This window comes from Notamacropus eugenii, chromosome 5, assembly GCF_028372415.1.
Source record: "Notamacropus eugenii isolate mMacEug1 chromosome 5, mMacEug1.pri_v2, whole genome shotgun sequence".
NCBI lineage: Eukaryota > Metazoa > Chordata > Mammalia > Diprotodontia > Macropodidae > Notamacropus > Notamacropus eugenii.
In genome coordinates this window covers 304,406,692-304,419,072 of record NC_092876.1, presented here as the reverse complement: position 1 = coordinate 304,419,072, position 12,381 = coordinate 304,406,692, and the positions used below count along the sequence as shown (strand labels likewise).

Below are 12,381 nucleotides of genomic sequence, written 5' to 3'. Positions count from 1 at the left end.
GCTTTTGCTTTGTCTGAGATTGGGATTGCTAACCATACTTTTTTTACATCAGCTGAAGCACAATATATTCTGCTCCAACCTCTTACTTTTACCTTATCGTGTATCTCCCCTTTTCAAATGTGTTTCTTGCAAAGAACATATTGTTGGCTTATTGTTTTTAATCCATTTTGCTATCTGCCTCTGTTTCATCAGTAATTTCATCCCATTCACATTCACAGATATGATTACTATCTGTATCTTTCCCTCCATCCTCCTCCCCCCTTTTATGCTTTTATTTCTTCCTTCTCCCCCACAATAGGATTTAATTTTTGACCACTGCCTCACTCAGTCTTCACTCTCTTCTTTTAGCCCCCCCCTTTTACTCTCCTTTTCCCTTATTACTTCTTCCATCCCTTTTAGCTTCTCCTTCCTTTTCTTTCCTCTTTCCCCTTCTACTGTCTACAGAGCTAGGTAGGTTTCTATACCTAACTGAGTTTGTTGTTCTGTCCTTGAACCAAATTAGACAAGATTAAATCTCAAACAATGCTCATCTCCCTCCCGTCTTTCCCTTTACTGTCATATGTTTTTGTGCCTCTTCCTATGATGTAATTTACTGTTTGCTGCCTCCTCCTTTTCACATCTCCCGTTACAATAGCTTCATACCCTTAAATCATATTTTTTATTATCTCATCATTTATTTTATATCCACTCCCTCTTTCTAGGTATATCCCTTATATATAATAGTATATGTATAGTTCTGAAGATTTACAAGTATCATCTTCCCTTAGAGGGATGTAAACAATTTGCCCACATTGAATAATAAGTTTTTTTTTTTTTCTCCCTGTTCATCTTTTCATGCCTTTCTTCAGACTTGTGTTTTAAGGTTGAATTTTCTATTTAGCTCTGTTCTTTTCATCAGGAAGATCTGGAAATCCCTTGTTTCACTGAATATCCATCTCTTTTCCTGAAATATTATGCTCAATTTTGCTGGGTAATTGATCCTTGGTTGTAGTTCTAGCTCCTTTGCCTTATGGAATGTCATATTCCAATCCCTGTGATCTTTTAATGTAGAAGCTGCAAGGTTCTGTGTGATCCTGACTATAGCTCCTTGATATTTCAATTGCTTCTTTCTGGCTCCCTGCAACATTTTCTCCTTCTTTTTATAATTCTGGAATTTGGCAATGATATTGGTGTTTCCAGTTTGGGATCCCTTTCAGGAAATGAACAGTGGATTCTTTCGATGACTATTTTGCCCTCTGGGTCTTGGACCTCCAAGATGATTTCTTGGAAGATATTGTCCATGCTCTTTTTTCATCATGACATTCTGGTAGACCAATAACCCTTAGATTATCTCTCCTGGATCTATTTTCCAGATCAATTGTCTTTCTAATAAGATATTTTACCTTTTCTTCTATCTTTTCATTCTTTAGATTCTGTTTGATGGATTCTTGATGTCTCATAGAGTCATTAGCTTCTACTTACCCAATTCTAATTTTTATCAAATTGTTTTCTTCTGTTAATTTTTGCATCTCCTTTTCCATATGTCCAATTGTTGCTTTTGAGGAGTTATTTTCTCCAATTAGTTTTTGTACTTCCTTTTCTATTAGTGTAATAGTAATTTAAATGGAAAGATCTTTCTCATGAATTAATAGGCCTATATGATCTGCTTAAATTGCCTGGAAGCCTGGTTCATATGCAGTGGGTAGAGCTTCCTGAAGAGGCAGAATAGGAAGGGCTGAGTGGAACCAAGAGGAAGTGAGTGAGTGCAGTCAGGTCAGAGGGGAAAGAACGCAGGCCAACTGACACAGGCCAACTGATACAGGCCAACTGACACATCATGACAGTTGACAGTGACAAGGCTCTGGCTGAGGTAAGTCAGGTTTGAGAACAGCTTTGCCCTCTGCTGTGATCATGTTTATTAACTTCTTTGACACCATGATGGATTTTCTTTCTGGTTCTGGGATTTGACTTTCTGGTCCTTAAATAAATATTTTTCTTCTGCCTTCTATGTGGAGAGTCTTTTATATTTTGTGATTGAGAACTATGCTGGTATATTCATAGTTACGACCAGTGCTGTGAATATTGCCTCAGCAATACAGTTAGTCCAATTTTTCTTTTAAATTCTTCTTCTGATTTATTTTTTCATATTTTTAAAATTCCTGGTCAATTTTTCTTCTACTCTAATTTGTCTTTTAAAATTCTTCTTGAGCTCTTACAACGATGATCTTCCAACTTGAGATCAGTTCATATTCTGTTCTGAAGTTTCAGATGGGGGTCCAATCTCAGTGTTGACTTCTTTGATGTTCTTGTTTTGCTCCTTGTCCCCACAGAAAAATTCTATGGTCTTATCTTTTCTGGCTTCTTTCTTTCTCATGATGATTACCTTTCTCCTGGCTTTTAAAGTGGATCTCTGCTTCTGCAGCACAGGAGGCTATGTCCTATGGTTCTTCTGCTTAGAAGTTAAGGCTTTGTGTATTGTGGCCTCTGGTTCTTTCAGCCAGAAGTTAAAATGTTGTAACTTACCTGGTGCTGAGCTGGCTGGTGTGCCAAAGCAGAGGCCAGGTGATGTCTTTCTGGGTTTCCCTGGAGTTATCCTGGAGCTAACTATGTTAAGTGTGGGTGAGGGGAGGTCTGGCTGCAGGAGGTCTCCTCTCCTGAGCACACAGGGAAATCCTGTTTGTGCTAATGTCTTCCCAATTACCCTGGCCATGCTGAGGCACACCTGGTGTACTGGTGTTGACAATTACAGGTTTCATACCCTAGGGCTCTGGATCTCCTCCTGGTTTGCTGAAGTTGGGTTATCTGGGACAGCTCTGGTCCTGCCCTGGTCCCCTTTAGCCACAGCAAGAGGGACTCCATCTTTGTGATTTTCCTAACCTCCCAGACTAAGAGACTGTTTACTGTTTCTGCTGATCCCAGTGTTCCAGGATTATTTTTCTGGGGAAATATTTTCTGGATTTTTTAAGGTCACCAAGGAAAGATCTAGGGCATTTATAGATCACTCCACCATCTTGACTCCTAGAAGTTCAAGTAGGTGACTTACAGATATTTAATCTGCAGGCTGATAGTCTCAGGAGCAGCTGCTGCAGTTACCTGTGGTTCTGTGACTCTTGCTCGGTTCCATTGTACTCCTGTCCTGGGTTAATATGGAGATTCTGCAGGTTCAGACCATCCAGGGCTTCCTGTTCAGCTTTGCTATGGCGGGGTTTGCACTAGTATAGCCTGTGCACTGTGCACACCTCCAGATCAGTGCAACAGATCCTTCACATAGACCTTCCACGTCTTAGGTTGGAAATCTGCCACACTCTGTCTCCTAGTGTATTCTGTCACTCTAGAATTTGTTCAGATTTTCTTTTTAGAGGTATCCAAAGGCCTTTGTCCTACACATTAGGTAAGTCACTGCTCTCACTCTGCCATCTTGGCTTTGCCCCAGTAAGGATACTTAGAATAATCAGCATAGTGATAATAATTAAATCAGTGGAAGTTGCTAAGGTCACTAACAACACAGGGGGAGAAAGGAGCTGAGAATAGATCTTTATGGGACATCCAAGGTTAGTGGTCATGACCTGGGTGAAGAACTCAGAAGGAGTGATCAGACAAGTAGGAGGAGAATCAGAAGAGAAAAGTTAAAAAAAAAAAAACCTAGAGAGAACAGAATATCAAGGAGAAGGGGATGATTACAGTGTCACAAGCTGGAGATGCATTAGGAAGCATGAGGATTTGGAAAAGACCACTGAATCTGTTAAAGGAGATCATTGGTAACTTTGGAGAAAGGACTTTCATTTGAATAATGAGATTTAAAGTCCATTTGGAAGCAGTTAAGAGTAAAGAAAATGTAGGTATCTGTTATAAATGGGTTTCTCAAGGAGGTTAACCACAAAGGTCAGAAGAGATATAGAATAATAGTGAGGATAAAAAAAAGTTAGGGATTTTTTTTTTTATGATGGAAAAGATATTATCATGTTTGTAGAACAAAGAAAATAACTCAGTAGATAAGGGGAGATTGAAGATAAATGTGACAGTGGGGATGACAGAAGGGACTATCTAGAAAAGGGGATGGGATAGGATGGTACAGGGAGGGGGAGTTTACCTTAGGAGGTAGTAGGACCACCTTTTCAAGTGATAGAGGAGTGAAGAAAGAGACTATAGGCATTGGAGTAATAAGAGATGAGGAAGACTGGAGAAGATGGAGCTCCTGTTAAATAGCCTCAACTTTTTCTGAGTTAAATGTGAGACAAGCATTTTAGTTGAGGCAAGGAAGAGGGGGAGCAAGGAATAGGAAATTTGAGAAAGACTTAAAAATAAAAGGTTTGGGAGAGTCACTCTGGTGAATGGGATAGTGAGTTAATAAGGGAGGTAAAGAAGATTTGCCTAATTGCAATGAGGGCCTTAGTTGAGATTGTATAGCATAAATTTGTAGTAAATCTGGTCAGAACAATTACATGATGTTCTCCAACTTTATTCACCCTCAAATGTGGACAAGTGAAGGCATTACATAATGTCCTTTATTTTATTTTTGAGGTCAGTTGTTTTTCCAATGAGTTATTTCGCGTTGTGTTCTATTTTTTTTTTCATTTTTTAAAAAATAAATCCAGGAAAGATAATTTTAATATTGTGAAACAGGTACTCTTTGAGAAAGGAAGGGGAATGTCCTGGGATCTGTATGCAACAAGCACCAAGATTTTGATTAGGTAAAAGAAGTGCTTTGTGAGAAGAATCTTTTATTTTTGATTAAAAATTATTTTGTTTTGTCCCTGTATTTCCAACACCTAACACAATGACTTGTGCCAGAGTATTCCCTTAATGAGTAATCCTTAAATTATCATATTTGGATTTGTTAACTAAGTGATGCTTTCAAAGAGGGTAAAGATGTAAGATGAGAAAAAGGATGCAGAATTTAGGACATGTGTGATTGAAAAAAGAAACCTGAAAATTGTTGAATTACAAGTAAACTGTTCTGGTTGGACATATTGGAAGATGACAGCAGATGAGAGGTATTAGTTTCTACAATACTATTATAATGAAGCATATTTTGAGATGATGGGATCAGTGATTTTTAGTGTTGTATGGAACTTCCTTCCTGCATGCAGTTTGGCATCTTCTCCGTTGCTCATAATCTTAGTGTCCTAGAATATTTACAGATTAAACAGTGGCTTGTCCAGTTTTACAAAGTCTATTATGTGTCATAGGTTAGAATAAAATCCAGTTTTCTCTGCTTCCAAGGCCAAACATCCACTATTATTGCTCAGTTCCATTGAACTCCTGTCCTGGGTTAATATGGAGATTACTATTTAAATTTATTACTATTTAAATAGTAATTTAAAGCTTAAAAACAATACCACCTTAACTTATATAACATTTCATAATTTAAAAAAATCACAGGTTCTATATAATTTAATTCTCAAAATAAATCTCTGATATAAGCAGAACAAATATTATTGTGCCTCTTTTATAAATCAGGAAAAAGAGCTATAGGGTGATTACCTAATTTGCCCAAGGTCAAACAATCAAAAAATGGCAGATCCTGAATCTTTTGATGGAACAGTATGGTTTTGGAAGTTGAGTCAGGAATAATAAAATTTTAACTAACTCAGAATTTATTAGCTGTGAGACCCTAGACCATTCACAACAGCTGGGTTTCAGTTCTGTAATCTGAAAAAGGAGGAGACTGGACTTAATGTTATCCAATATGCCTTTGTGCTCTAAATCTATAATTCTATGATGACTCTTAATCCAATGAATGTTTTTTTGTAGACGAGTGGTAAAATTTTGTCCTCTACTTTCTAGGCCTATTTCCATCTTAATTTTACTGATTAAATCTTTAGTACAACTTTTGAGATGTTATTGACAGCAATATAGCAAACTTAATGTCTGAAATTGCCAACTAACTCTAGCCAGTAGTTTTCAAAAATGTAAAATATTGCCTTCTTTCTCTTGAAAATTTAAAGTATGATATAATGCCTCTATTAATGGTATGTAAAACCACACTATGTTATTTGGTGGCTGTCTCATATGTGTACACACATCCATTCATAACATACAGACATGTGAGTGTGCCTATGTTCAACATGTATATTATGTGTGCATATATGTGGGGTTTTGTATGTATAGACTCTATTATGATTTGTTTCCTTAATGAATTTTATTTTATGTATTTAAAAACATTTAAATGTTTGAAAACTTAAATATTTTGTTTTTTGCATTTAAAACATTTTTTCCCCTGAGGAGTCCATAGATTTCATCACATTGCCCAAAATATCTATGATACAATAAATGTTAAGAATGCATGTTTTAGATCCTTTCTAGATACACGTCAATTTCCTGACAATAACTGAAGGATCATATATTCATTTCTATTAAAATTTATCTGATTAGATCCAGAATATATTCCTGACTTGTTATGATCTTTGTGCAATCCTGTTTCTAGCCTACAAATTGGTAACTATTCCTTCTTGCTTGCATCATCTTTAAATCTAATTTAATCCAAATGTTTTATTTCAGAGATGAAGAATATTGAGATTATGTGGTACAGTAGAAAAAACACTGTTTTGGGAGTCTGAAGGTATAGGTTTAATTCTTAGGGCTGCAGGAAAGTAATAGGTCATTTCATCACTGTTCCTTGCCCTGGAAAGAAGGGAAGAGTATTCTATTTTGTTTATTCTATGATTCACCTACATGAGCCTGCCCATGTGGGTACCTACATTCCTCTTACATACATGCCTAACACCATGAAAGGTCTTCACCTTGAGGTTGAACCCAAAGGGATGTTAATAACTTACCTTCCTCAAAGATACTAAGTGCTTAATTCTTGTTGATTGAATGACAATTCAAATATTTAAAAAATGGATTCAAAATGAATAAATTATTTAAATGGAACAGATCAAACTTGTTCATGTTTGCGTAATGGGTACAGTAGAGGGCAAGAATGGGAATGATGGAAAACAAAAACATTTTTAAAGTGACAAACTTTGCTTAAAAGTTGACATTCTGCCATATGACATACATTTCCAGTTTTCTCTTTTTGAAAGAAGCAATTAAAAGCATTAGTGAATAGACATTAAATGTTTTGAAAGCTGTTGTGACTAAGAACATTCTTTAATTTTTGAAGAAGGAAAAAGTAAAAATACCTCTCAAAATAAAGAGAATAACTACAACTCAGATGAGATTTATTTTTATGTGTGATGATAGATACATCCAGCATAGTTTCTGAGAGGTCACTGATTTGAGATGGTGCTGTTTCCAAAGATCAAATCCAGTATGCACCATGCTACATTTTAAATCCATTTTTTTGTTTTATGATACACTGTATAGTGATTCAGCTCTGAAGTGAGGAAAACCTAATTCAAAAACTAGCCTCAGATACATCCTCATTGTATGACACTCAGCCAATTATTTAACATCTATTTCAGTTTCCTCAACTATAAAATAGAGATAATAATAGTACCTACTTTCCTAAGTTTTTGTGAGAATGAAATTAGAAGTACTTAACACTGTGGCTGGCACATAATTTCTTTTAAGAACTATACTGTTATGTCATTTGGCATATGAACACATTGTTATTATTATTATTATTATTATTATTATTGTTATATTAAAATTGTTTTCTCTTGATCATATTTTAAATTATATACACATATATATCTATATCTATCCATCCATCCATTCATTCATCTATAATTATTCATGTGTGTAAGTTTACTATTGTTTCAGTTGAAATCATAGTCACAATGCCTGCTTTTTAAATTCCGTTAAAATAGATTTTCTCCCAGCTCTTCCATTTGAATCATTATATGTGCATAAGCTTTATGTATGTTTTATATAAGCAATAAATTGTGAAGGTTCTGATTTCCATATCATTCTTTATTTTTCTTCCCTTTTATTATTAATTAATTAATAATTAATTTATTATTAAATTGAACCTGCTTAACATTCAGATTTAAAATTACTTCACATCCACTGCCTTCTTTTAACTTCTGTTATATTCTTTTAAAAATTATATGTAAACATTGTATTGTCTGATATGTTTTTAACACCTGCTTCTTACTTCTTGAAATCACATGTATGTAATATACATATAATTAATATAATTATGTTATATTAATATAATATATTAATATAATTATATTATATAATAATATAATTCCTATACAGGAAGATGATACTTTTAACTCTTAAAAATTGTATCCCTAACAGTACAGATAGAAGGAATAAACATAGACAGATGGTGTGGGTATAAGGTATATTTGAAAGAATGACATAAAAAATAAAGAATGAGAAAGAGGAGTAAAATAGGTGCAGAAAGGAGATGTAGAATGGGGAAAATTGTCTCATATGAAGAGAAATGAAAGACCTTAATACACTGGAGTGTAATGGGCATTGTTTGAACCTTACTATCATCAGTATTGGCTCAAAGAGGGAATAATATACACAATCAGATGAATGTAGAAACCAATCTTACCTGACAGGGAAGTAGGAGAGAAATAGATTAAATAAAGAGGGGTAGTGGGGACTGACAGAAGGAAAGGCAGAACAGGGGAGGTGGCAAACAGAAGCAAAATATCTGTGATATGGGAAAGGGTGAAAGGAGAAGGAGGACAAACAAGGGTAGGGGATAAGATGGAGGGAAATACACAGGTAGTAATCATAATACTGAATATGAATGGGATGAACTCTCATAAAATGGAAGCAGATAGCAGAGTGGATCTAAACCAGTATACTACAATGTGTTGCTTACAATAAACACATTTGAATCAGATAAACACATACAGAGTAAAAGAAAACCTGGGAAGACTTAGATGAGCTGATGGAAAGTAAAACAAGAACCAGAAAAATGATATATATAGTATTAGGACAATCATGTGATGATCAACTGTGAATGACTCAGGTTACAGCAACACAATCATCTAAGACAAGCAGAAAGGATATACAAAGGAAAATGTTATCCATATCCAGATAAAGAACTGCCAGACTCTGAATCCAGATTTAAACATATTTTTTCACTTACTTTATTCTTTCTCAATTTTTAATTTTTTTAGTTGTTTCTCCTTCCACAATCATGATGAATGTGGAAGTGTTTTATATGATGGCATATGTATAAACTATATCAAACCGTCTACAATTTTCAGAAGAGGGGAAGTGAGGGAAGGAAGGAGAAAAAGTTTGAAATTCCAAATGTTTTAAAAACAAATGATAAAAATTTTCTTGATTAGTAATTGTGGGGAAAAATAAAATATAATTTAAAGCAAAAAAAAATTTTTAAAAGAATGAGTGCCATGTAAAAATGTAATGGGCTGCCCTCTGGAGATAGTGAGTTCCCTTTTTTGAGGTATTCAAGCAGAAACTGAATGAAAACATGATCAAAATATTACAGTGTTAATTCATGTGTGCACATATCTATATCTATATGTCTATATCTATATGTGTGGATATGTGACTATATTACAGAAATTAGGTGATTGTATGGCTTGGTGGTAATTAAGATTTGAAACCGAATAAATTCTCTCTAACTTCTCACAAAAAATAGAAATCACATATCCTCCCTCCAACATGACTGGATAAATCACAGATAACATTGATTTTACTTTATAACAATCTACTCTTAATCACACATCTCTTTTCTCTGACATATAGCAAAAGCTATATTGATATTCTGCTTTTACTTATTTTTTTTTAAATTTCATTCTCTCCAGTTCACATCAGATGCTGATTTAGGTTTCATTCTGTCTCCATCTCTATCTTCGATATATATTTGTTTGAATAACCTTTGTTTTGTGCTCCCAATTTGATAAAATATGATACCACCCTGCTTAACCATTCCTTTAGTCCTCATGATCTAATTTGATTACTTCCTTTCTTGATCCTCCCAGCCTCTGAGTTTTTAATAACTTTTATATTTGATGTTACATAAAAGTATTGCAGCCCAATTGAAATGCTAAAGTAAGGTTAATGGTGGTGGTGGGGGAAGAGTTAAAGATCTTCCCAGACCATTAACAATTGTCAATATTTTTTGTTAATTTCTATTCAGGCACTGGAGCAGAGGATCATGCCCTTCAACTCTGAAAAGTGTATAAATACTCTGAGGTGAGGTTTCACTTTGGGGTTCACTTGTAGGAAGTATTTGGTCAGATTATGGGTTGTTGCTAAGGAGCCCCTTTGAAAACCCAGATGTTGGTGCTTCTCTTTCTGTTAACTATGCATGTACGTATGAATTGATCAGACAGTTGAATCTGTCTACTGATCTGTGATGTATGTATTGTTCATGCTGAGACAGTTGGAAGCTTTGCCTTTCTGCTTGTAATTTCTACTTGTATTTTCCCTGAAGTTCAGGTGCTGACTTTTTACCCTGAAGTAAGGCAATGAAATATGTGCTTGATTAAAGTACATTGTTGACCCCTCAAAATTTGCTTTCCTTTTAGAAAAGCAGATCTAAGAAGCTGTACAATAGGCTTTCCTGTGTATGTCAGGATCCTTGCTGTTTCAGGATTCTGCGTGTTTTTCTAAGGAATGTTTCTTTCTTTTGTCTTTTGGCTGTTATTACATTTTATCTGTTTTTTTTGTTTTGTTTTTTTTTTTTTTGCCATTTCCAGATAACTTAAAGGAGCCAGACAGAATTTATATTGTATTTTTTTAGTAGAATATATTCGAACTGCAGTTAGGGATTATCTCAATTTTATATTTATATCTCTAATACACTGAAGTAGAATTTTGTACATAGTAGGTACTTTATAAATCCACACAAAGTAATAGATTGATCAAATTTCTATATGATAGATCTTGTCCTCACTCATTCATATATAACAGTTCTTATCTATAAATAACCCTCTAATTCATAAATAACAAATTTAACTTTTAAATATTCTCTCTCATCTTATACAATGCTCATGATTTTTGCTGAAAGGAATTTTCCCTCAGGATTGCTACAGTGATTAGACATCTCCTATGGGAGTTCTACTGAGCTATAAAGGGAGATATCTCCTAAGAAAAACATACTTCTTCAACCTCCCTAAGGGGATGCATATGGTAGGAGACAATGAAGTATGGTTACTGAAGTTTCATAGCCAGATTAAAAGCCAAGTAGAAGCCATTAGTTTCTGATCAGTTCTGGAAAGATTTCTTGAAAAAGTGGCTTTTACTTGCTTGAAAAAAATGCATGATATATATATATAGATAGATAGATAGATAGATAGATAGATAGATAGATAGATAGATAGATATAGATATAGATATAGATATGTATGTATATGACACAAACATATATATAGATATATATATTCATACATATAATCATACACACAAATATGTGTATGTTTATAGTGTGTATATTTATTTGCCAGAGCTCTTTCCCTGCCAGAATCTGAAATTTTCCATCTCATTTCAAGATTATTTAGCACATTAAAATCATTAAGCAACAATATTTATCAACATAGCCTTTCTATATAATGCCAGAGGGAGAGGGAAAAAATGTAAGGAGACTGTGAAAGATATTCAACTAATTGAGAATTTTTTCATTTATCTCTTTTCACTGCCAAAAATGAAATATATTCACAACAAAACCAAATTAGTGACTGTAACTGTCTAATGAAAATGCAGAGAAGTTTAATTCTGTATGCTTTCCAAGTACTATTTTGATAAAATGCAGTTTTCAAAAAAGTAGCATATGGGTTTTCCCATTTATTAACATGACAGCTTGAAAGTGGATGTGTTTCTATCCATGAGTTTTTAAAAGGTAAATTTCACAGTTCCACTACAGATGGTTCAACTGTTCTGCAAAACCCACTGTTAGCCTCAAAAATCACAGAATGCCTGAACTCTGACCACCTTCTCTTGAGAGAGTCCTTACCATTTAAGATCTGCTCTTTATTTTAGTTAGTTCTATTGAAGGGGGAAATCTTAGTACATATAGCGCAAACAGTTGAAAAATCGAGATCAGAGATTTGAGAATGAACTGATCACCAATTTTGCAAAAGTTCAGCAACTTTACACATGCATAAGAAATGACTGTAACAATTAAAACAAGAAAAATGGACAGTATAGAAAGACATAGATACATGTATTCTTCATTGTCTATTCACTTTATAGTCCCATCATTCAACCTTTCTTATCACCTCTGGAATTTTTAGATTAACAGTCACTATCACCAATGGTCAGTGTACAAGTTATTTAACTTACTATCTAACAACACTGAAAAAATTACTGAATTTCCATGAACTGTCATTTTTAAGAAGTCAGTACCACAAAGGCAATAAAAACAAAACCTATAAATTGATTTTTTAAGTAGTGGTAGGACATAAAACTACCCTAAAGAGTAATATAAATTATCTTTTTTTTAAAAAAAGCAAACACTTCTAAATAGACACTGAGGAAGAATGAACAAGGTTGTGTTAAACTAGTTTCTTTATAGAT

General features: G+C 34.2%; 1 protein-coding gene and 1 long non-coding RNA gene across 2 annotated transcripts in view; one reads left to right on the top strand and one right to left on the bottom strand.

The window, feature by feature from the left end:
• DPP10 (dipeptidyl peptidase like 10) overlaps positions 1-12,381 on the bottom strand; it is a 997,128-nt gene that overhangs the window by 325,645 nt on the left and 659,102 nt on the right. The gene's annotated exons all lie outside the window — the stretch shown is intronic.
• Positions 1,740-12,381, top strand: part of LOC140506281 (uncharacterized) — a 44,300-nt gene continuing 33,658 nt past the window's right edge. The window contains exon 1 of the long non-coding RNA XR_011967847.1: positions 1,740-1,849. This is a non-coding gene — a long non-coding RNA (uncharacterized lncRNA). The remainder of the gene's footprint in view (positions 1,850-12,381) is intronic.